The sequence below is a fragment of the Aedes albopictus genome, chromosome 3 (genome assembly GCF_035046485.1).
Source record: "Aedes albopictus strain Foshan chromosome 3, AalbF5, whole genome shotgun sequence".
Classification (NCBI taxonomy): Eukaryota; Metazoa; Arthropoda; class Insecta; order Diptera; family Culicidae; genus Aedes; species Aedes albopictus.
Genome location: NC_085138.1, coordinates 353,791,367 through 353,817,273, shown reverse-complemented (window position 1 = coordinate 353,817,273; position 25,907 = coordinate 353,791,367). Strand labels below are relative to the sequence as shown.

General features: G+C 39.9%; 1 protein-coding gene across 4 annotated transcripts in view; it reads left to right on the top strand.

The window, feature by feature from the left end:
• Positions 1–12,931: 12,931 nt before the first annotated feature.
• Positions 12,932–25,907, top strand: part of LOC109428958 (uncharacterized) — a gene marked incomplete at its 3' end in the record, with an annotated part of 164,704 nt that continues 151,728 nt past the window's right edge. For 3 of the 4 annotated variants that reach the window (XM_062855282.1, XM_062855284.1, XM_062855278.1), the window contains 1 exon segment: positions 12,932–13,146. 4 annotated transcript variants of the gene reach the window in all.

The window sequence follows — 25,907 nt, the reverse complement described above, 5'->3', positions numbered from 1 at the left end:
TGCTGAAAAAATCATCATTTTGCAACTTGTTGCATAAATAACTAATGTATAATCACCCTCATTCTTGTTTTCGATCGAATCCACTTTCGAACGCAAATCATTCGCATTCCTGTTTACGCCAGCAAAATCAAATGGCCTACTGATTCGATCGAAACAAAAACGTTCGAAAGTGGATACGTCCGTAAACAAGAATGAGGGTGTATACCCACCATATAACTTGTAGACTCACCATCTATTCATTGTTTTTAAAGCAGCGTACGATTCAGAGAGAAAAAAAAGATCCTTGGCAGATAATGTCAGAACATGCTTTTCCGGTGAAACTAATTAGGCTGATACGTGCAACGCTGGATGGGTCAAAATCAAGTATTCGGATCGCAGACCAAGTATCTACCTCGTTTGTGACCTTGGATGGTTTGAAGCAGGGTGATACTCTTTCAAATTTTCTGGTCAACATTGCAATCGAATGAGCGATTAGGAGGTCTGACGTGCAGAGGAATGGCACTATCATTACACGACCGCACATGCTCCTCGGTTTTGCGGACGATGTTGATCTCATTGGCATCGATCGTAGGGCAGTGGAGGAAGCTTATGCTCCTCTAAAGAGAGACAGTGAGGATAGGTATGACGATTAACTCTACCAAGACGAAGTACATGATAGCGGGTAAAGACAGAGGCAGGTCTAGTGGTGTTCGTGCTGAGGTAGTGATTGATGGGGATGTGTTTGAAGTTGTTGAAGAATTTGTTTATCTTGGAATGGTTGTGACATGTGACAATGGTTCCCGTGAAGTGAAAAGGCGTATTGCAGCTGCGAATAGAGCCTTTTACAAACTGCGTAACCATCTTAGGTCCTGTAACATGCCAACGTCAACGTAATTTGCTCCATATAAGACACTGATTCTTCCGGCTGCCCTCTACGGCCACGAGGCGTGCACATTAAAGGAGGTAGACCGAAAAGCTTACGGAGTTTCCGAGCGTAAAGTGCTACGGACAACTCTCGGTGGGAAACAAGAAAATGGAGTGTGGCGCAGACCCATGAATCATGAGATGTACCAAGTCTACAAAGATGCGAATAATGCGAAACGAATAAAATACGACCGACTTCAGTGGGCTGGACACGTAGTGTGAATGTCGGAAGAAAGAATAACGAAAACAATATTCAGCAGGTCGGCGACTGAAGAAGATCTACGATCCTTACAAGTTCGGGAAAACTGCGGAGCAACATCGCTCAAGACCGACGAAGATGGTGCTCTGCTATACGTTCGGCGTTGGAATAAAGTTACATTGTTGCCAACACGGTATCAAGGTCGGTAGCTGTTAGAAAGCTAATCCGGAAAACCACTGATTCCACAGAAGTTCATGAAGGAGCTTTGGATAAAACTTGAAAGGATCTTCGGGATGAAACTTGGGAAAAATCTCTGAAAAAAAAACAAAATCCCGAGACGTGCTCTAGAAGAGACCCCGTGAAAAACTTGCAGAAATTGTGACAGAAACTTTGATAGAAGTTCCAGGAAAAACTTATAGAAATCCCAAAAGAACACCGAAAAAATCTTGGAATTGATTATTTAGAGGAATTAACACGTAGAAAAAACCTTTGGAAAAACATGGGAGAACAAGGGAAAGCCAAAAGAAGTCTTGAGTGTGGTACAGAGAGAAGTAAAATAGAAAATCTCATACCTTCAAGCTCACAATCAATTATAATTTGATAATTGTAATCGAAGTACGAAAAACTTTAGCTAGAAATGGGAGAGTCAATTGATTGACAGATGCGGACAGTATCGGACGGCAGCAGCTTGATTCACCTTCTCCGAAATTTCACTCCAACTAGGAGAAGTCGTTTTCTGCCTATCGGAGTGTTTATTCCGGATTCCGGAGAAGGAGTTTAATTGAATTTCCGATAAATTAAAAAAAACTTCTGGAGAAACTCCTTAATTTTGAATGACCTCTTTAGAAGTATTCTTCGGAAGAGCGAACATTGACACACCGATCGGTCCAGTAGTTTTAGAGCCTGTACGAGTGAGACAAACAGATAGATAGATAGATAGATAGATAGATAGATAGATAGATAGATAGATAGATAGATAGATAGATAGATAGATAGATAGATAGATAGATAGATAGATAGATAGATAGATAGATAGATAGATAGATAGATAGATAGATAGATAGATAGATAGATAGATAGATAGATAGATAGATAGATAGATAGATAGATAGATAGATAGATAGATAGATAGATAGATAGATAGATAGATAGATAGATAGATAGATAGATAGATAGATAGATAGATAGATAGATAGATAGATAGATAGATAGATAGATAGATAGATAGATAGATAGATAGATAGATAGATAGATAGATAGATAGATAGATAGATAGATAGATAGATAGATAGATAGATAGATAGATAGATAGATAGATAGATAGATAGATAGATAGATAGATAGATAGATAGATAGATAGATAGATAGATAGATAGATAGATAGATAGATAGATAGATAGATAGATAGATAGATAGATAGATAGATAGATAGATAGATAGATAGATAGATAGATAGATAGATAGATAGATAGATAGATAGATAGATAGATAGATAGATAGATAGATAGATAGATAGATAGATAGATAGATAGATAGATAGATAGATAGATAGATAGATAGATAGATAGATAGATAGATAGATAGATAGATAGATAGATAGATAGATAGATAGATAGATAGATAGATAGATAGATAGATAGATAGATAGATAGATAGATAGATAGATAGATAGATAGATAGATAGATAGATAGATAGATAGATAGATAGATAGATAGATAGATAGATAGATAGATAGATAGATAGATAGATAGATAGATAGATAGATAGATAGATAGATAGATAGATAGATAGATAGATAGATAGATAGATAGATAGATAGATAGATAGATAGATAGATAGATAGATAGATAGATAGATAGATAGATAGATAGATAGATAGATAGATAGATAGATAGATAGATAGATAGATAGATAGATAGATAGATAGATAGATAGATAGATAGATAGATAGATAGATAGATAGATAGATAGATAGATAGATAGATAGATAGATAGATAGATAGATAGATAGATAGATAGATAGATAGATAGATAGATAGATAGATAGATAGATAGATAGATAGATAGATAGATAGATAGATAGTGCGGGAGTTTCCTCCGGGAATATCTCTAGAAATTCCTCCAAGAATTTCTTTTGAGAGTTCTTCCGGTTATTCATTTAGGTTCTCCGGAAACCCCTCCGAGAACTCCCCATAGAGTTCCTCTGCAAATTCTTATAGAAGTTCATCTGGGGAATTGCTGGAGAATTTCACTCAAAGATCTTCCAGGAATTCTTGTACCCAACTAACATTTTCAGCGCTATAAGCTTCAGTCATTTGCTTTCTGTTGTGTAACCATCGAGTAAAAGCAGTCAACGCTGAATAAAAGGAAAGCTAGTCAAATCTAAATCATAAGCTAATACACGACTGCAAAACAAGCACCATACAGCTACCAAACTCGGTTTTCAGAAATCCATTACTTGTCACTGGGGCTGCCTTTACTCCACCCTATTCCAACTCCGGGAGATTTCCCGGAAGATGTGAAAACTTGAACACATCGAATAGGAGTCCCCACTAACAAAACATCTGCTACTATACAGTACAATTCATTATACTGACAAATCCCCAAACCAGCAGCGCTTTAAAGGCCGTTATGAGATCATTACGGCTAGAAGCTGTAATAAAGAAACTGTTGGTTTACCAACACGGCTTGTCGGATATAAACATTTTTGTCAAAACAAACTTTAAGCGGGATATATAGCTACTACACAAATTCTTTATAGCTATCCATGTATGTGCTGTGAAATTATTTGGGTTGCTTTTATTGCACTTTAATTCAATGCCGGAAGATGTGCAAATCGAGTAAGAGTCCCAGCCACTACAACAGCTGCTTTTATACAGTACGTTTTGTAATGTTGCCAGCAGCGCTTCGTAGCCGTTTAAAGAACACACTTTCAGCTAGAAGCTGTGAAGAAGAATCTGTTGGCGCAACCACACAGCTTGTTCAATGTAAACATTATTGCGTTTGACGTTTCACCAGCTTTTACAGCAAGATGAAGTTGGGTAAGGTTCAGCGAGTCGCGTGGATGGTTCGGATTAATGCACAATGAGGGTGAATTATAACACAGTTTGGATCTTCATTTTTATGAACAATATACGGTCCTAGATAGAAAGGATCTAGTTTTTTCCTGTTATGGTTAGAAAGATATACACGCTAACCTGAAACTACCCATCGACTGGGTCGATTCGACCCGAATTTTCATGTTGTTAGCAGTTGTCATAATCCGGGTAACCCGAAAACCCAGATTCGTTGAATTTGGGTAAAGATCTGGGTAATCGGCACTTTGTCACTTTTCGGCTTGAGAATATGGCAACGGTCAGGAGAACGCTGAAAACTATGAAAGTTTTCGCGAAAAATATGCCGATAAATGACGGAAAAACAGTGGAATTATTCCGGGGAACTGTTTTCCAGCATCAGGTAAGTGAACAGCACATGGAAATTAAGAGCTTTTTATATAAAATCTAAATTGGAAATAAATAAACAAAATCAAGGCCCTGGAGGAGCTGGGTATCGTTTACCCAGATTTTGCCACCACCATCGGTAACCCAGATTTGAGTAAAGGTGCCTTTACTCAGTTTAGAGTAACTGCAGTTTTGCTCAGTCTGGGTCGCTTTGACACCAATCTGGGTAACTGAGGGTTAGCGTGTACTCTATCTCCAGGGCAAATGTTGATTGGATTAGTCTCTTCATTATTTTTCATTTGTCTCTTTTCTTTATTTTGAATGAGATTTTTTCTTGCAATTTGATTGGTATACTGCAATTTGAATTTAAGTTCGTTATGATATTGTTCGATATTATAAATTGGCTCAATTTTGTGTACATCATGTTGAATATTTTGTGGTAATTTAGCCTTTTGGCCAAAAACAAGCTCATATGGGGTATAACCATGTTCAGTGTGTGGAGTCGTGTTAAAAGTAAATTCGTAATATTTAACCCAATCGTCCCAATCTGTTTGGTGAGCGTTAGTGAAGGATCTCAGATATTCATTTAAACATCTGTGATTTCTCTCTAACGCTCCTATAGATTGTGGGTGATAGGCAGTTGATAATGTATGCTTGATTTCTAAATGTTTACATATTTTTTCGATTACTTCGTTATTGTATTCAGACCCTTGGTCTGTTCGAAGTTGAAGAAATGATCCAAAAGTTAAGATGAAGTTATCAACAATTGCTTTAGCTAAAACGTTTGCTTCTTTTGTTGGTACAGGGATCAATATCACGTATTTCGATAAGTTACATTGCAATGTTAGTATAAATCTATTCCCGTTGTTCGTTTTTGTAAGTGGTCCTACAGTGTCTGCGGAGATAATTTCAAACGATTTGGAAGGAGTCGTAGTAATAACTTCTGCTTCCTTTGTGTGTCTATAGACCTTATTTATTTTACATTGGACACATTTTCCGACAAAATTCATTATGTCATTTTTCATGTTTTTCCACACGAAATATTCTCTTACCTTTAGGTATAATCTATGTCTACCTACATGTCCACCGGTGGGTATTATATGAAATTGTTTGAGGATATCCTGAATTTCTTTAATATTCTTCAATATTCGTGGAGGTGTAAAAAGGATAATTTGATAATTGGATATGGCAATATTTGCGATTTCCTTAAATGTTTCAATCGACATGTTCTTGAACATGTTATCCTCCTTTGAAATTGCTAGCATGTTTCTGTTATATTTACTCATGAGTGTTGATAATTGTAGAAATGCAAACTCTAATGCTTGACTTCCATTGTTGTTTAATACGGGGACAATAATTTGTCCTAAAATTTTCCGATAGTTATGATTTAAAAGTTTCAAGGAAAGTTTGTTGTGGTGCACTTCACAACTAACTTTAAGAAATTTTCTTACTTCCGAAGAGCTGTCGGTTTCCCAAATTGCAAGGTGATCAATCTTGTTCAGTGGTTTCGACACATCCTTGGATTGTTTACTAGTTTGTAAAGATCGAGTCATCGATCTTGTGTTCACTTTAAGGATACTTAATGTTTTCAAATCTTCTGAATTATGTGGTATTCTCGACAATGCATCAGCACATACATTATCTTTACCTGGAATAAATTCAATATCGAAATCAAACTCTTCTAGTTCAAGACGCATTTTGGTCAACTTTGAGGTTGGATTTCGCATGCCAAATAAATAGACTAGGGGTCTATGGTCAGTTCGAACTTTGAACCTTCGCCCGTACAGATATGACTTGAAATAGTTGATCGCCCAGTGTATTGCAGTCAACTCTTTCTCAATTACGGGTTTATTCTTCTCTCCTTTGGTGAATGCTCTGCTGGCGAATGCAATAGGTAAATCGCCATTTGCATGATTTTGAGACAACACAGCTCCGCATGCAATATTTGAAGCATCTGTTGTCAAAATGAAATCTTTTGAAAAGTCTGGATAGCTTAGAATTTGTGGGGTAAGTAAACAACTTTTTAGTTCATTGAATCGTTCTTGATGAAGAATTGTCCATTTAAAGCTAACTCCCTTTTTTAATAAATCATTGAGTGGTTTGGTAATTTCCGCAAAATTAGGAATAAATTTTCTGTAATAATTACAGAAAGCTACAAAGCGACGTACTTCGTCTGCATTCGTAGGTACGGGATATTCACGTATAACTTTATATTTGGAGTCATCGGGCAAAATTCCACAATCAGTTATTTTATGGCCTAAGTACGTAACTTGGGTCTTAAAAAATTTGCATTTCATAGGGTTCAGTTTAAGATTATAATATCTCAATCTTTCGAAAACTATTGCTAAATTATTCAGATGATGTTTGACAGAGCAGCCAATAACAACAATATCGTCTATGTAAACAAAAGCACATTCTGGATTTAATCCAGCCATTGCTATGCTCATCATTCGTTGAAAGCTATTTGGACTAACATTAAGCCCAAATGGCAATCTCTTGAAATTAAAATGTCCAGATGGAGAGGAAAACGCTGTATATTTTTTTGATGTTTCGTCAAGAGGGATTTGATGGAATCCGGCCATCAAATCTAATGTACTAAAATATTTAGCACGACCCAATTCATCCAAAATAACATCAATACGTGGTAAAGGGAATTTATCCGCAATTACCTTTTTGTTGAGCTGACGAAAGTCAACTACCAATCTCCATTTTTTCTCATTATTATTAGACTTTTTTGGAACCAATAATATTGGCGAATTAAATGGCGAAATTGAGGGTTCGATTATGTCATCTTCTAGCATTTTGTTTACTTGCCGGTTGATTTCATCCTTCTGTGCATGAATAATTTTATAATTTGGAATGTAAACCGCTTTGTGGTCTGTCAGTTCTATGTTTTGGGTATAAAAATTATTTGTTGTTAGTTTTTCGTCTGGGAGCGAAAAAACGTCTTCGTATTTTTCTATCAAATTCTTAAGAGGATTTTTGATGTATGGAGGAAACTCATCAACTCCAGTTAATTTAAAAATTTCTTGTATTCTTTGCTGTTGGGTTTTACTACAACGTGTACTTTCAACCAATTCGTAGTTATCTAAACTTTCAATTTTTGGAATAAAATCTGAAATTACGACAGATGAACCAGTAGTGTTAATGAATTTTACTAAGTGACTTTGGCTTGATACAATGGTATTACCACAAAAGACACCTGGTTGTATCTCTTGAGATATTATCAAACAATCTTTTGAAACATTTAAATTTGGAATTTTTCGCACTACTTCACATCGTGCTGGAATGCATATGCTATTCTGGTAAGTGTCTTCAATTGGTATTGAAACTTCTTGATCGAAATTTCTGAACGTTAATAACCAATGGTCATAATCTATATTGCATTTAAATTTAGTTAGAAAATCACGACCTAATATACCGTCGGTGTGAATAGGAAATTGTGCATCGACGATTTGAAAATTGTGACATAATGTTATTTCGTTCTCAAAATGTAAAGTTTCTATCGTTTCAGCTAAGGACTCCTGAATTCCTTGCGTAATACCTTTAATTTGAAATCGTTTATTTTTATTGACTATTTGTTGAGGCGGTACTCGATTTAATTTAATTATTGAAATATCCGCACCACTGTCAACTATGAAAGAACATCTACGATTATTCTCTAAATAAAGATTGACATAATTCGCTGCCTTTAGATTTATGGTATAAACGGACCTCGAGTTGTTGAATGGGGCAGCTGATCCACTTGACCTAAAAAATCTCGATTTTTTGTTGGATGTTTCCAAAAGGTTGCATTAGCCTTTCTGATTCAGTATTCAGGTTTGGAACGGTGTCAACACCGGTCACATAGACATTTCTAGCATTATTGTTCCGGTTATTATTTCGTCGATAACCGTTAAAGTATCGTGGCTGTGGACGATTCTGCAAATTGTTTGTGTTATTCCTAATAGAATAGTTATTGTTACCGTTTAAATTACGATAATTGAAATGCCCATGGTTATTACGATTCTCATATTGTTTGTTGCTGCTATTCTGATGATATCGGTTTTGGTAATTATTGTACTTTCGTTGGTCATTACGGTTTCTGTTGAATGTAAGTAGCTGTGCAGAATTATCAGTTTCTGGAAGATTTTCATTCACTTTCTGGATCGCATCCTTGAGATCCGTAAATGTCCCCGCTTTAAGTATCAGTTTTACTTCTGGGTTGCCAACACCATTTATTAGGGCATCTACGCCAACTTTCGTAGACATTTTTGAAGCAACATCTGTTGGAATCTTATTTTCGATGTATACGTTTTTCAGTTGAATAGTAAGATTTTCAACTTCTTCGCAAAATTTTTGATTCGATTGTTTCGATTTTATTGCCTTAAGTTTTGCTATGATACTCTCAGGCGTTGTTTTATCTTGACACCTGTTTTTAACATCTTGGGTTATTAGAGGGATTGTTATAGCTTCATTTGGCAATCCAATACGAGCCTTTCCTGTAAGTCTAGTTCTGAGAAATTTTGCGGCTATTTCTTCCTCACCAGCTTGAATAATTTCCAATAAAAGATTGGATGCATCTATAAATGCATCTAACCCCGCAACTGAACCATCGTATGGTTGTACCAAAGAAGTAGCCGTTTTATAATCGAACATGTTTGTTTGTATATGTTTTTTTCGAAGTTTAAAAAATGCAACTATTATATTCGCAAGTGCTTTAAATTTAATCAAATGCTTACCATAGTCTAATCTGATATCAATGAATATTTTTATTTCACTAAATAAAGAACGAGCATCTCTTAATAATGCTTTTTGATGATATTGATCATAGTCTTCTAAGATATATAAAATATTTTCGTATAATTCTTTTGCTTTCCTTAGTTTATCTAACAGGGTCGTTTTTAAATACTTCCTGTTTGGGGATTTTCTTAGGGTTTTCAGCTCTTGCTGGAGATTTGATAATAGTTCATCTACTTGTTTTTGGTTGTACATACCGATCACATATCAATTATCTTTATGGTGCACTGTATTCCTCTGCTGCCAGGGCTCCGACGACGGTGGTGAAGAGGACGAATGCGGCGATGATCTTCATTTTGACGATTTGTTGATTGGTTATTGGTGGAACCACTGTGCTGATTCATGCTTGAACTACGATGGATCTTCTTCGGGACATTTTACTTCTTCAATTTATTTTTCTCTAATCATTAATCACACCACATTGTTTATACATTTGTTATACGCGAACTCTTGTTACTTTTCGCTATTCGCAAATCAATTTCTCTCTTAAAACAGCGCCACGCGAAATATGCACATATGGCTAAGATAGCCAGAACAAAGCATGCTGCGATAATGTCGTTCGATTCTAAACTGTTTTTTGTTACTGCAGGAGCAATTTGTTGGGCTTGCTGAGCCACAATGATATTTTCTTCTTTAGATTCGGTTGCGCCCATTTTTGCACTTTTAGTTCACTTTTGTTTCACTTTAGTTTGTAAGGGTGTAAGCTGTCAAATTCTTCTTTTAAAATTTTCACCACAATCACTGTTGCAATAATTAAAATCGATATGGAAATCGCGATTAATACGGTTCGCTTTAGTCCGGTCGCCATCAGCGAGTCGCGTGGATGGTTCGGATTAATGCACAAGTCACGCAACTTCGCGGTTGATCAAAACTGATTGCCTTTTGTTTATTTTTCCAAATACTTATAGCTACCTTACATGCTTACATTCTACTACTTCAATTGAACATTCGCATAAGTGCGTCACTCACGCTCTCACTCTCTTAAGCCTATACGGTCAGCTGTTGAGAGCACGCTCGCAACTCGACCATGCCTATGTTTTATTATACTATGACCTGGTTCTGGTGTGGCGTGAATAAGGAAGTTTGATTGTTTGCTACTCAGCGCTTTAAGGTTGCTACTGGTAGGTTTGGTGTTATGCTTTACTTTCGGTTGGAATGTAGGAAATGTATAGAAATGGAAAGTTATGTAGGTCATGTAGAAAAGGTCACCACAAGGTTTCTTGTGACACAATTATGAAGCCTTGTCTGGAGTAAAACAAAACGGGTTATTTTCTATGTTATTTATATATAGCAGTGTGGCAGCGAGGACATCATCGGGACCAGTGGATACGGAGATCGGGAGTTCGATTCCAAGTAGCGACAAGTACTTTAATTATTCAATTTTAAAAATGACAATTCCAGTTCCACATGTATTGCGTCACGGTATCCATAACCTAATTATATTTAATCGGCATCCCCAACGTAAAATTATTATTTAACAACTGCGAAAAGGCTGAAAAAGCGCCTTCTCAAGATGTTATTCAGTTAGTGGTTGCATAGGAGCCGAGAAAAGAGCTATGACTAGGTGGCGTAGAAGCTGATCGCACAGCATGTACAAACTGATTAAGTTCGCCAGATTCATTGGTATAGGGCTTGCATAGAAGCTTCCGTCCATATGTACAACACAGTAACTCAGCATCAAGCCGTATTAAGGACGCTTTGTTGACGTTTACATTCACAATAAATGTTAGTTGGGTAGGTATTCCTCCGAGAATTCCTTTGAGAGTTCCTGTTGAAGTTGCAGAAGCATCCTCCAATAATTCTTCCTGGAATAAGAGTTCGCCCGGGACTGTCCTTCCGGAGTTTCTCCGCGAGTTCCTCTAGGATTTTATCCGGTAATTTTTTCTCAAAGTTCCTCTGGGTATTGCGGAAGCTTCCTTCGTGAATTCCTCTAGCAATTCTTCCGGGAATTCTTCCGGTGAATTACTCTATAAGTTCCTCCCAAAATTCTACTAGAAAATCCTCCGGTAATTGCGAGAGGAATTCCTCTAGGAGTTGCTTCGCAAATTTCTCTAATAGTTTTTGCAGGAATACTTCTAGGAGTTGCTCCTGGGATTCGTCAGGAATTTCTTCTTAAGGGTTCTTCCGGTAATTTTTCTAGGAGATCCTCTGGGGACTGCGGAAGTTTTCTTCGAGAATTCCTCCATAAGTCCTTCCGGAAATTCCGCTGAATGTTCCTCCAGGGAATTATTTCAAGGGCTCCGGAATCCGGAAATTTCCCTAGAGTCCTCAATACATTTCTCCGGGAATTCTTCCAGAAGTTTTTCTGGGAATTTTGAGAATTTCCTCAGAGCTAAGAGTTCCTTCAAGAATCTCTTTAGAAATTCTCCCAGGAATCGCTCTAAAAATTCTCAGAGAGTTTCCTTTTGGAGTTTTTTTTAGAGAATTCCTCTAAGAGCTCCTCCGCAAATTCCTGTAGAGTTCCTCTGGGAATTTTCGCACTTTCCTCCGAAAGTTTCTCTAGAATTTCTTCCTGGAATTCCTCTAGGAGCTTCTTTAGGTATGTTTCTAGGAGTTCCACTGGGTTTCTTCTAGAAGTTCTTCTGGGAATTGCGGAAGTTTTCTCCCAAAAATTGCTTTAGGAGTTCTTTCGACAATTTCTGTGAAAGCTCTTCTGTAAATCCGTCCGAGTAGTCCGAGATTTCCTGTTTGAGTTCCTGTGGTAATTTCGGGAGGTTTCAGCTAGAACTCCTATAGGAGCTTCTCCGGGATTTTCTCTAAAAGTTTTTTTTTCAGAATTTCGTCTTGAAATTGCTCCAGGTGAGTTTCTTCTGAACTTCCTCTAGGAGTTCCCCCCAGGAATTCTTCTAGAAATTCCTCCGGCAATTCCTCTAGGAGTTCCTACAGGAATTCTTCCAGGAGTTCCTCCGAAAATTACTCTACGTATTCCCCCGGGAATTTCTCTAGGAGTTCCCCCGGGAATTGCTCTTACAGTCGTGGAACTTCTTTAGGAACTCTCGGAGGGACTCCTAGAGGAATTACCAGAGAATATCTTCGAGGAATTTACGGAAAAAAATTTTACGAAAAAATCCCATTGATACTCCCAGCGGAATACTCGGAGGAATTTTCAAAAAAAATCTTGGTGTAAGGAGGGCAGAAGCTCAAGTTCCAGTCCCGCAAGGGTTGGTCTTGCTACCGCCACCCACACTAACCATACTTGAGTGTACAGATTGCCACATAAATGTGCATGTGTTGGTTATGCTTCAACCACCCCTCCCACGATCGGTGGGACCGAAACAAAAGAGCAAACCCACCCTTTGGTCCCGTGAGAGAGCTCTGCCACACGCTTCAAAATTACTTCACAAAGCGAATGAAAATGTTATTATTTAAAAATGCTTGATATTTTTTACAGGATCTGAAACTTTGTTTCAAAAATTGTAAAAAAATACTTTTTCAATAATAGCAATTTAGTAGAGACCATCATTATTTATACAAATTTGGCCCCATCATAAGATAGCACAGCATAATTTTAGCGTGTCATTTTGCTCTCTTCGCTCTTCTGATGCGTTGGATTTTTTGGTCCGGGGTTCCGTTCATCATCATCAGCGAAGCGAGCGAATTCAGTCTCCCGTTCGAGCCAGCAAGAGCTGGATGTTTTCATCGTCGTGTAGTGTAGTTTATCGAGTTCGTTTGATCGGTTGTTCGTTCCGCCGCGGTGTGTGGGTTATTGGATTTTTATAAGTGGAATTTTATGTGGAATATCAGTAGTGCCCAGCCTATCGAGAAATAGTAGCAGCTGGAACGAAGAAGATTGTTTTACTCCTAGTAGAGTAGACTCGGAAAAGGTTAGGATCAAGAGCTTCCCGTTTTCGAAGGGGTGCAATATTGTTTATGCGTGAATGGATTGCTAACGGATTCTCCGGATGGTGGCGGAGCGACAGTGGCACACAATCCTGCGGATGTCGATTCGTCGTTCTTGATTGCGAAGTGGATGGCAAAAATGTCATCGGAAATTTTTCATCGCTTTGGCTGGCGTGTGAAATTTTCTTGTGGTTTTTGATCAGTGCTTTTTAGTGGTTCGAAACGAAGGGACTGTGGAAAGGTGCGTGGTAGGGGACCATCCAGATTTTCCTCGCACTTTTCGATTGAGTGACTTGTGTGTGTGTGGGCATTTCTGCGAGTGTGTGGCTGTCGATTGATGACGAATGATGATGATCGTTACATGAAAAGGGGCAGATTCGGTCGGGAGCAGAACGGTTCTCTCGTAGTGTATGTGTGTTGGTGCGTGTAGGGCAAGGGGACGGCATCCTATTTTTTCACTATGGAGTTTGACAGGTTGGATTGTGCCTCCTTACGTGGAGCATAAATTTATGCTCCAGCCAGAATATTCACCAACACAGTCAGGCGCTGTCCATAAACTACGTAGACTTTTTTTCGGCCATCTCAGACCCCCCCTCCCCCCTCGTAGACTTTTGTTCATACAAAATTTTCGAAATTTGTATGGAGCGTAGACTTTGGCCAGACCCCCCCGTCCCCTCCTAAGAGTCTACGTAGTTTATGGACAGGCCCTCATGAAATTTGAATGTTTACCTTTTTACGCGGGATATTGGTGCAAAACGCTTGCACCAATTAGATCTCATAAAAGTGTTGATCATGAAAAAGGGGCATATTTGATAATTTTCAATTTGAGAGTGTCAATGTTTAGGTGAAGTTCCTACAGAGAGTGGGAATTGTTTGTGAAAAGACACACAACACGTCTTTTCGCAAACATTGTTCGCCAAAGTGCGTTTTTCCTTATTTTCTCCCGCTGCTGTATTGAGTGAACGTTGGTATTAGTGAGCTCTGGTTGCGCATGATAAGCGGCAACAAAATCAGATCACCATAGCATCCCCGTGGTGTAGGGTTACTAGATGGTAGGCGCGCGCGGGTGCAACCATAGAACGACAACAACAAAAACATTGCGGTTCTTCTTACGTTCTGTGGTGCGTGCGAGTGACGGACAACGGGACAATTTCGTAACTGGATACGATTCCGGTATTGTACATTCAACTCGTTGGAGAAGCCATCGCATCGGTTGTGTAGCTATGTGATTGCAACAAGGCAGGATTCAGTTAGGTCATGCAGGGACAGAGCCAGACTGTATAATAGATGGACTAATGGACATTATTTTCAATTGAAAAAAAAAAAAAATCGTGTTTTGTTGTGAACCGGAAGTGGTGTTGCTCTTTGCTGTATATCCGTGATACATATTGGTTTAATTATATAGAATATACCATGTGAATTTTCCATTGCACCTTTGAAATGTAAGTATGTTATGTTGTTCTCATAGTGCTTTGCTTCTCATATTTTGAACCTTTTTGTACCTACCAATTGATGGGAAGCGTTTTCTTGACAATGAATTTAATTCTGATTTAATTATTTGTGCTATTTTGTACTTTTCTCTTGATTAGAATTATTGAATGGTATCATAAAAATTGGTAACATTTAGCCTATTTAATATGATTGATGCAAATAAATACTTAAATCTGAGATTGCTCTAGATCTATGGAATCTTATGCGTATCTGCTTAATTATCTTTTGCATTGTTTTGAAATGCTTTTTTAAGATTACTTCACAGACGTTCCTTCTTAAATTCATCGAAAAGCTTCTATTGGGATAGCGTACGTTCGGTGGAGTACTATATTTGTTGTAATGAGCTGAATTTCTGTGGTTTCTACGGGATTTCTCTCAGGAGTTTTACCAAGCATTCTTCTATGTAATATCAAGTTCTTTTAAATTACTCTAGGATTTCTTTTTACGATTCGTTAAAGCATGTTTCTGACAATACGCAATTTTTTAATTTTTTTCGGGAAGACTTAGTCATCTGGAAAATTGCACTCCTCAATATTTTCTTCTAGGGTTTTCGCAGGAGCTCCTCTTGTAATTTCTTTGTGAAGGAATTATCAGTGATTCTTCCGAGGATTCTTCAGAGATTTCTATGAGATTTCTGTTAGAAGTTATACTGGGTATTAAGAGATTTCTCCTGGAATTTCTTCAGGATTCCTTCAGAAACTTCTTCTGGTTTATATAATATCTTGGATTTTTTCAAGAACAACTTTTTGCTTTCCTCAAGATATTTTTCCAAAAATGTTGTACGGAATCCTTCGGGTAATCTCGTACGATTCTGCTTGGTTATATCAAGGTTATATCTAAAAAAGTTCTGGAGCTTCCACGGTGATTTTTTCAAACGTTCCTCCAGAAAATGGAATCACTGCAGGAGTCCGCTCTGAGATCTTCTCTCTCCTGGAGTTGTTCAGGATTTTTGTTGGGCAGTTTCTGAGCGAATTCTTCGAAGATATTTTTTCCTAAATTCCCCAGAAATGCATTTTGAGATTCCTCCAGAAGTTCTTTTTGGGATATTTGCTGGGAATCCATCAGGAGTTTCTTCAAGGATTCTTCAAAAACTTCCTTCTGGCATTTTTCGTTCACAAATATGACCAGGAATTCCTTCTGGAATTGCTATAGGAAGATCTCTGAAATTTCTTCCAGCAGGAGGTGTTTTTTTGGAATCCTGCAGCAGTTACTGCTGGAATTCGTCCAAGATTTCGTTCTTGATTTCTTTCGAGAGCTTCAACTGGATTCCGTCCATGATCCGCTTTGGGATTTATTCGGAATTTCCTTCTGGGTTTCCTCCTTTTTGTGAATACTCCAGTAGTTCATTCTGGGAATATTCTAGGAGTTCCTTCTGTGAATACTCCTGGAGTTCATTCTAGGAATCTTCAGGGAATACTCCTGGAGTTCATTCTAGGAATCTTCAGGGAATATCGTCTTGGGACCCTGAAAGTTTTTCTTCCACGAATACTCCAGGAGTTTATTTTGGGAATCCTCCAAGAGTTTCTCCTGATAATCTTCCAACCTCTGCGAATCCTCTAGAAGCTCCTTTAGAAATTTCTACAGGAGTTCATTGTGAGAAAATTGTAGGAGTTCTTTATGGGAATCTTCCAGGAGTTTTTTTTTTCAGGAATCATTCAAGAGCTTCTTCTGTGAATGCTTCAGGATTTTATTTTGAGAATCCTCCAGGAGTTGTTTCTAGTATTCTTTAAAAACTTCCTTCTGGCATTCTTCCAAGAAATCCTTCTGGGATCCGTTCAGAAATATGCCCTGGATTTTTTTGTGGAATTTTACGAAGAACTCAATGATTTCTGCAGGAACTTCTTTTGGAATTCCAGCGAGAGCTGTTTTTGGCAGCAGTTCTTCCAAGAGTTGAACTCTCCATAATCGTCTTTGGAATTCCTACGAAATTACCTTCTGGAGTTCTTCCAGGAGTTCGTTCTGTGAATCCTTCAAGAGTTTCTTCATCAAATACTCCAGGAGTTCATTTTGGAAAGGTTTCTTCGGAAAAGCTTCCAGGAGTTCCTTCTGTGAATACTCCTACTCCAGAAGCTTGTTCTGAGAGAAGTTTCTTCTGGAAATTCTGACGGAGCTTCTTCTGGGTGCTTTCCTGGCAAGTTTCGTGGAGTTGTTTCTGGAAATCTTCGAGGAGATCTTTCGAAAACTCTGCAGAAGTTCCTCGCGAGAAAACCGTAGGAGTTTCTTTTGAGAATCTTTCAGGAGGGTTTTCAACGAATCCTCTAGCAGTTCCTTCTGGGAATACTTCAGGAGTTCTTTTTGGGAATCTTCTTTGAGTTTCTCCGAGGAATCCTCCAAGAGTTTCTTCGGAGGATCCTCCAGGAGTTTCTCCTGTGAATCCTCCACGAGTTTTTTCTCGAGATCCTCGAAGATTTTCTTCTGGATCTCGCCACTAAGAGCCCTTCTGGAGTTGTTCCTGTAAATCTTTCAGGAGATATTTCTGAGAATCCTCCAGAAGTTTCTCCTGCAGGCAAGGATGGGAACACTCACTTGCAAAGAGTTACACTCACTTGCTATTTTCTCGGCTCAGGAGCATGCTATCAAAAAAACAGTTCACTGGATGATCTGTCTATCAATAGTGATATAAGGTGGTGAATCGGTTTGAACAGAATTTCTTGGACGTCCTTTTACAACCATTGCTTTGCTCTACGAATGGTTGACAAACAGCTTGTTTCGGCGAGACCACTCCAGAATTATCTCCATGACTTCATTAACAATCTGGATAAGGTCCTGAGAACTAGGACCAAAGCAACTGAGATTAGTATTGGGCAAATCTGGCTGAGACATCGATTTTTGTGAATCGATTCGAATCGGATCAGCACAATCGATTCACCGATTTAATCGATGGCTTTGAATCGTTTTTTTCACATCGATTCGATATTATAAAATTTTACAAAGCTATAAAATGATTCGTTTGCTGCATGTGGTTCAAGTTCATGGTATGTTTTATTTGTCTAAATAAATTCAATATCAAAATTTGAGATTGCACATCAAACACTTTGCGAATCTGATTCGAAAACGGATATAATGTTAAGACAATGCATGTTGAAAAAAATAATATTTTTTAATCGAAAGAAAAATCCTGAGACAGGGATAGGGTGCGACTCAAAACTCTTTGCGTGCCGCACGCTCTGCTACGAGACAGCACAACAAACTAGAAGGAGACGAGTACGCGCAATCGGTTGTGTGTTGCTCGCTTACTTTGCCGCGCGCTGGAGCTCTCCTGTCTCTCACGCTCTGCCGTATGCACTCTCTCGGTGCTTGTCTCCGTGCTTGGCACTTGGCTTGATACTACGCACGATTGGAAAATTTTCGAATCAAACGACCCATCACTTGTCAACCCTTGACAAGCTTAACAACTTTGCCGAAAACACAAACTCTTCAAATAATTTATTAATTGATTTTTTCTGTTTGGAGACAAGCGCAGTCCCAAGCACCGTGCATTACTCCCTGCGCCGTAGAGCTAGTGCTGCGATTGTCTCTCGCACAATTACGAAAGCTCTCACTCATACGTCTCTTGTCTCTCGGCAAAATGGGAGACGAGCACTTGCGATTGTGTGAAGCACACGCTTTTTTCGCACCGCACGGTGCATGCCGCCAATCCCTGTCCTGAGATCCTGAAATTTCCCAGAACTTTGAGAAGTATTCCCATAGAGTACTGGGATAAATTCCCGCAGACTGCTGAGAGAAATTCCCCCAGAATTTTTGAAATGACTTCTTAAGAATTCTGAAAGAAGAGCCTCTTGAATTATGAGAGAGATTTCATCAAAATGCTGAAAATACACCAGAATCCTGAGCGATACTATCAAGAAAAGAAAGCAAGACTCTTCTGGTATCTTGGTAGGAATTCTCACTGAATTTTATCAAGGATTTTCCTAGAATTCTGAGAGAGATTACTCCATATCTATGAGACAGATTGTCTCAGTGTCTCGAAAGGAATTCTCCCAGAATCCTGTGATAGATTGTCTCAGATTACTAAAACAAGCTTTCCCCTGGGATTCTCCCGAAATGTTCCAGAATCCAAGTGGCGTCTCGTAACCTCACTTTTTACCTGTTCAACGACCCTAAAAGTTACATTTGCGGAGAATTCAGGATCAGAATCAAATTGAAAATGGGCGGAAACGGCTATTATCGCCATTTTCTACAAATTGCAAGTCAATTTGTTGTGGAAAATCAAGGATTTGCACTCGTTGAACAGGTAGATTTGAGGTTAGGGAATCGCCACTGCAGAATCCTAAGAGGGATTATCCCAGAACTCTGAATAGGATTATACTAGAATTCCAAGATTAATTCTCCTAGAATTCTGAGAGGAATTCCAAGAGTGGTTCTTCCACATTCTTGAGATAAATTCATCTAGAATATTGAGAGAGATTCTCACAAAAAAGATGTTCGGATTCCTACGATAATTCCCCAAGAAACTTAAAAAAGTGACCCTGAAGGGTAGCTTAGAACCCTAAGAAGGATTCTGGAATCCTGAGAAATGTTCCCTCAAAATACTGGGCAGCATTTCCAAAGAAACCTGAGATATACTCTCACAGAATTCTGGGAGATAGGACCATAGAATATTGAGAAGAATTCCTCTAGAATTCTTTTAAGTTTTCTCCCAGAATTCCCAAAATATCCTGGGTGGAATCCATTAGAATGCTGAGAATAATTCTGCCAGAGTCCCGAAAGGTATACCTGAGAATTTTACAAGTGGTTCCCCAGCATCTTGAGAGAGATCATAAGATGAAGTAATTCCAAAAAAATATATCAAGATAACTAAGAGATTTTTTCGAAAATCTGATAAGGATTTTCCCTGGAAGGGATTACGAAATCTGCTATAATGAACTTTCCCAGCATCCTGAGAAGGATTCCCTGGAATTCTGAGAGATATTCTCACATGAAACAGAAAATTACCGCAGATTCCTGGAAGACATTTCCCTAGAATCTTTGAAAGAACTCTCCTAAACTTCTGTAGCAGAACTCTGAGAGTGATTCCTCTAGAATACTTTAAACTATTACAACAGACTCTCAAGAGAATTTTCCCATAATCTTGTCATGGATTTTCCCTGATTACTAAGAGGGATTAGCCAGGAATCCTGAAAGAGATTTCTGGGAGCGACTGTTCCAGAACACAGTAAATAGAAGTCTACTGGGATTCTCGTAGAATGCTGAGAAGGATTTCTTCCAAACCCTAAGAGGAATCACAAAATCTATGCGAGGGGTTCTCCAAAATCAAAGTTTTTCAAGGAAACTCTGTCCAGAATCTCGTGAGAGATTCGTCAATAATTAATAATTCTGAAAGAAAGTGCCATCGAATCTTGAAAAATATAGCCCAGAATCCCAAGGGTTTTGTCCAGAATCATAGGACAAGTTCCCCAGAATCTCTAGAGACATTTACCTAGAATCCTGACCGGGATAACCCCAGAAAGTCAAATTATCAGAGAATCTGGAGGAGAGTAGCCGCAGCATACTTAATGAAATTCCCCCAAAATCTTTAAAGGATCTTACGCAGAATCCTGAGAAGGATTATAGTGATCCTGTGTGGGATTTCCCCAGAATCCTAAGAAATATTCCCCCAGAATTCTGGGAGGAATTTCACCACAATTCTGAGAATGCTGAGTATGATTCTCAAGAAGTTTGAGAAGAGTTCCTGAGAATGCTGAGAAAGATTTCCTCGGAATTATGAGTGGGATCCTAAGTGAGGGTCTTCCAGAATCCTTAGAGGAATCAGCGCAGATCATCCAGAAATTTCTTAGAATCCTGAAAAGGATTTCACCCTTGGTAGGGAGCCTTGGTAGGGAATCCAGAGATTCCCTAGAATTCTGATAGGTATTCCCGTATAATACTGTTAAGAAAAAATCATTCGTTTTTTTTAACGTTGAACCATTCGTCATTGAAATCATCGTCATCATCAAACATTTGAAAGCAGTTTTTTCGTTCAAATCAAACAATTTGGCAACGAAAATGGATTCACTGCATTCCGCATGAGGAATGTAATGCAGTGAATACATTTTCGTGGGCATTGTTTTGATTTACAACGAAAAAACTGCTTTTCTATTACCGAAATATGATGACGAATGCTTGAGCCTTAAGGGACTCTTCAATAATTCTGAGGATTCCTCTAAAATTCTGCGAGAGATTCCTCCAAAATGCTGAAAATTATCACACCAGGTCTCTTAGGATACCTTTTCCCTGAAAAGAGAGAAACACTTTTCCAATAGGACTTCTCACTGAATTCTATTAAGGATTTCCCTATAATTCTGGGAGAAATAACTCCAGTTTTCTGACTTGGATTCTCTCAGAATCTCAGAATCCTGAGGGATTCCCGAGATGGATTCTCCCGAATCCTGTGATGGATTCCCTCAGAATCCCAAAGAGAAGTTTTTCCTCGGGATTCTCCCAGAATGCTTAGACGGATATTCCCAAAACTCGGTGATGGATTCTTCCAGAATCCTGAGAGAAATTCTCCTGCAGTATTGAAAGACATGCCATTACAATCCCCAGAGATTGCCCCATAATCCTGATGGGGTTCCTAAGACTTCCACATTATTAAGAAACATTTATCTAGATCATCATAGGAGATTTGAACGCTCAGGTAGGCCAGGAGGAGGAATTCAGACCGACGATTGGTAAGTTTAGCGCCCACCAGCAAACGAACGAAAACGGCCTACGACTCATTGATTTCGCCGCCTCCAAAAATATGGCCATACGTAGCACCTTTTTCCAACACAGCCTCCCTTATCGTTACACCTGGAGATCACCACAGCAGACGGAATCTCAAATCGACCACGTTCTGATTGACGGACGGCACTTCTCCGACATTATCGACGTCAGGACCTACCGTGGCGCCAACATCGACTCCGACCACTATCTGGTGATGGTCAAACTGCGCCCAAAACTCTCCGTCATCAACAATGTACGGTACCGGCGACCGCCACGATACAACCTAGAGCGACTGAAGCAACCGGATGTCGCCTCAGCATACGCGCAGAATCTCGAAGCCGCGTTGCCAGACGAGGGCGAGCTCGATGAGGCCCCTCTAGAGGACTGCTGGAGTACAGTGAAAGCAGCCAACAACGACGCAGCCGAGAGCACCATCGGGTACGTGGAACGGAATCGACGGAACGAATGGTTCGACGAAGAGTGCAGAACGGTTTTGGAGGAGAAGAACGCAGCGAGGGCGGTAATGCTGCAGCAAGGGACTCGACAGAACGTGGAACGTTACAAACAGAAGCGGAAACAGCAGACCCGCCTCTTTCGGGAGAAAAAGCGCCGCCTGGAAGAAGCGGAGTGTGAAGAAATGGAACTGCTGTGCCGTTCCCAAGAAACACGGAAGTTCTATCAGAAGCTCAACGCATTCCGCAACGGCTTCGTGCCGCGAGCCGAAATATGCAGGGATAAAGACGGAGGCCTCTTGACGGACGGACGTGAGGTGATCGAAAGGTGGAAGCAGCACTTCGATCAGCACCTGAACGGCGTGGAGAACGTAGGCACGGGAGCCCACGGCAACGGAAGGAACGACGACGCCAGTGCAGCGGAGGACGGAAATGAACCAACTCCCACGCTGAGGGAAGTTAAGGATGCCATTCACCAGCTCAAAACCAACAAAGCAGCTGGTAAGGATGGTATCGCAGCTGAACTCATCAAGATGGGCCCAGAAAAGTTGGCCACCTGTCTGCATCGGCTGATAGTCAGGAAACCGAACAGCTACCGGAGGAGTGGAAGGAAGGGGTAATCTGCCCCATTCACAAGAAAGGCGACCATTTGGAATGTGAGAACTTCAGGGCGATCACTATTTTGAATGCTGCCTACAAAGTGCTATCCCAGATCATCTTCCGTCGTCTGTCACCTAAAACAAATGAGTTCGTGGGAAGTTATCAAGCCGGCTTCATCGACGGCCGGTCGACAACGGACCAGATCTTTACCGTACGGCAAATCTTCCAGAAATGCCGTGAATACCAGGTCCCAACGCACCACCTGTTCATCGATTTCAAAGCGGCATACGATAGTATCGACCGCGCAGAGCTATGGAGAATCATGGACGAAAACGGCTTTCCTGGGAAGCTGACTAGACTGATTAAAGCAACGATGGACGGTGTGCAAAACTGCGTAAGGGTTTCGGGTGAACTATCCAGTTCATTCGTATCTCGCCGGGGACTGCGACAAGGTGACGGACTCTCATGTCTACTCTTCAACATCGCGCTGGAAGGTGTGATGCGACGAGCCGGGCTCAACAGCCGGGGAACGATTTTCACAAAATCCGGACAATTTGTGTGCTTTGCGGACGACATGGACATTATCGCTAGAACATTTGGAACGGTGGCAGAACTGTACACCCGCCTGAAACGCGAAGCAGCAAAGGTCGGACTGGTGGTGAATGCCTCAAAAACAAAGTACATGCTGGTAGGCGGAACCGAACACGACCGGATCCGTCTGGGTAGTAATGTTACGATAGACGGGGATACTTTCGAGGTGGTGGAGGAATTCGTCTACCTCGGATCCTTACTGACGGCTGACAACAACGTGAGCCGTGAAATTCGGAGGCGCATCATCAGCGGAAGTCGGGCCTACTACGGGCTCCAGAAGAAACTGCGGTCAAAAAAGATTCACCCACGCACCAAATGCACCATGTACAAAACGCTAATAAGACCGGTGATCCTCTACGGGCACGAGACATGGACCATGCTCGAGGAGGACCTACAAGCACTCGGAGTTTTCGAGCGACGCGTGCTAAGAACGATCTTCGGCGGCGTGCAGGAGAACGGTGTGTGGCGGAGAAGGATGAACCACGAACTCGCTGCACTTTACGGCGAACCCAGCATCCAGAAGGTGGCCAAAGCCGGAAGGATACGGTGGGCAGGGCATGTTGCAAGAATGCCGGACAACAACCCTGCAAAGCTGGTGTTTGCAACGGATCCGGTTGGCACAAGAAGGCGTGGAGCGCAGAGAGCACGATGGGCGGACCAGGTGGAGCGTGACTTGGCGAGCATTGGGCGCGACCGAGGATGGAGAGCGGCAGCCACAAACCGAGTATTGTGGCGTACTATTATTGATTATGTCTTGTCTTAATGATGTTGAACAAATAAATGTATGTATGTTATCTAGAATCCTGAGAGGGATTCTCAAAAAAAAAAAAAATATTCGGAATCCATTCGGAATCATTCTAAAAAAAAAAGAAATTTAATATTTTTGAATCGAATGTAAAAATCGATTCGGTCGGTTTCGTGGGGTTTCAACATCGATTCAAAAAATCGATTAATCGGAACAAAAACATCGATGTTGCGAACATCGATTCAAAATTGCCCAACGCTAACTGAGATACAATTGAACGTCATCCACATACATTTGTTGATGGATACTAAAGAACGGTGGGCAAATCGTTAAGGTGGCTGCAAAACAGTAATGGGCCTAGCAATTATCGTTGAGGAACACTGGAGGTGAAAATATATATTTGGAATGTTTGATTTTTTGCAGCACACAGTCTGACTTCGCTCCTTTAAATGCGATTCAAGCATGTTAACGGCTGAAGCGGCAAAGTTGAACTGTGATTCTAATTTGGAATAGAGTTTTCAATGGACGAATTGTGTCGAAAGTCTTGGATAATTCGAGCAACAATAATATGGCAGTCAGGGTGCAAAATGTTCATAGTCATTGACTGAAAACAGCATGAATTTGAATGATTCTGCACTGAACGTTCAAACAAACAAATTTCTTTTTCGCTCTCCCTCTTCACACAGTCAGTCATTTCGTAGTCATTGAATATATTATGTTTCCAGTTCAAAACCGAATTAGCGACATTTTTTCTTTGACTTCCGCTGCTTTTGCCTTGCGTTAAACACAATGTCGGAAGTGGGGCGCTGTATTGTACACCTGGTGCTCTATACAGCGCCCCACTTCCGACATTGTGTTTAACGCAAGACAAAAGCAGCGGAAGTCGAAGAAAAAATGTCGCTAATTCGGTTTTGAACTGGAAACATAATAAAGCCGATCGAGAAACATCTTCATAATTACCTACGTTTATGGCTACGATTCCTTCCAAAAACACTCCACAACAATCAAATGGGAAAAGCTCTGTGTAAAGCAACGTTAAATGTAATCGAAACGTTAATATTTTATCAGCAATTTAACACTGTGTAAGATGTTTACAAATATTCATTGACTTTCATTCAGTTGACAAATGAGAATCGAGCAGCTGAATATGAATATGCAGGCAAGTGAATGAAAATTGCCGCACGGTGAACTTCAACTCGTCTGCTCGAAAATTTTGCGCCCTGATGGCAGTTCCTCTTTTATCAATAGCTTTCGCCAAATCGTCGTACATGCGAACCTTTGAACGCTTTGTGAAACAGAATTAGTTTTGAGCGTTCGGACTAGAAGCTATCAAGTTTCAACATAATCAAACTGTGCTTTGGAAATTTTCCAAAACGGCTTGAAAAACTCCTCAAATATAGGGACCATCCACGTCAAAGTTTGGGTAATCTCTGATTGCAGTAGTAGTTGAAGCTTAGCCTCTCATGCCTCACCACCAGCCAGAAATCTGGGTTTAGAAATCTAACCATTATATGTGGCAACACTTTGAGTGACTTGATGGAACTTTGCCGAGCGCGTTAGAGTGTTATTAGACCATTGATGTAGTTGCATGAAATGGGTGTTGAGGCACATAAGGAACATTACAGCGTGCTTAAGCGTCATTGAAACATTTGAGGCTCCCGTTTGGCCTAAGCTTGGAATACATAACAAAGTTTGGCGTCGAATTGTATAGTTACCTCAAAGGTTAACTCATGCGAAAACTGAAAAGTTTAACTCAAACATAAGCTATGTTTAAACAACAAACTGGAAGACGAACATACGTAAGAAGGCCTTTTTGTGTTCAGTTCGTAACTAAAACAGGCTCTACGTAAAAGATTGTTTTAATAAATGGCAGTTGAAACGATTGTGGGGAGAAAATTCTATGGAAACGAAAAAGTATACAGTTGGCGTTGAATCTCATTGATTGTATCAATTGATTTACAGTAATCTGACCCATGTTTCTGTTCGGATTGACCTACATTCGCACAGGCATTCGCATTGCTTTTCTCACACTGTAACGACGCCTTAACTATTGGATACTCTTGCCTTGGTTGAACGGCGTCCAGTAGCATTTCTTTCGGCACTCGGCGCGGCGCCTGGTTTGTTACTTATAAGATTTTATTTAACTTAACTTGGTTTGTAAACGTTTTTGAAATTCCTCTCT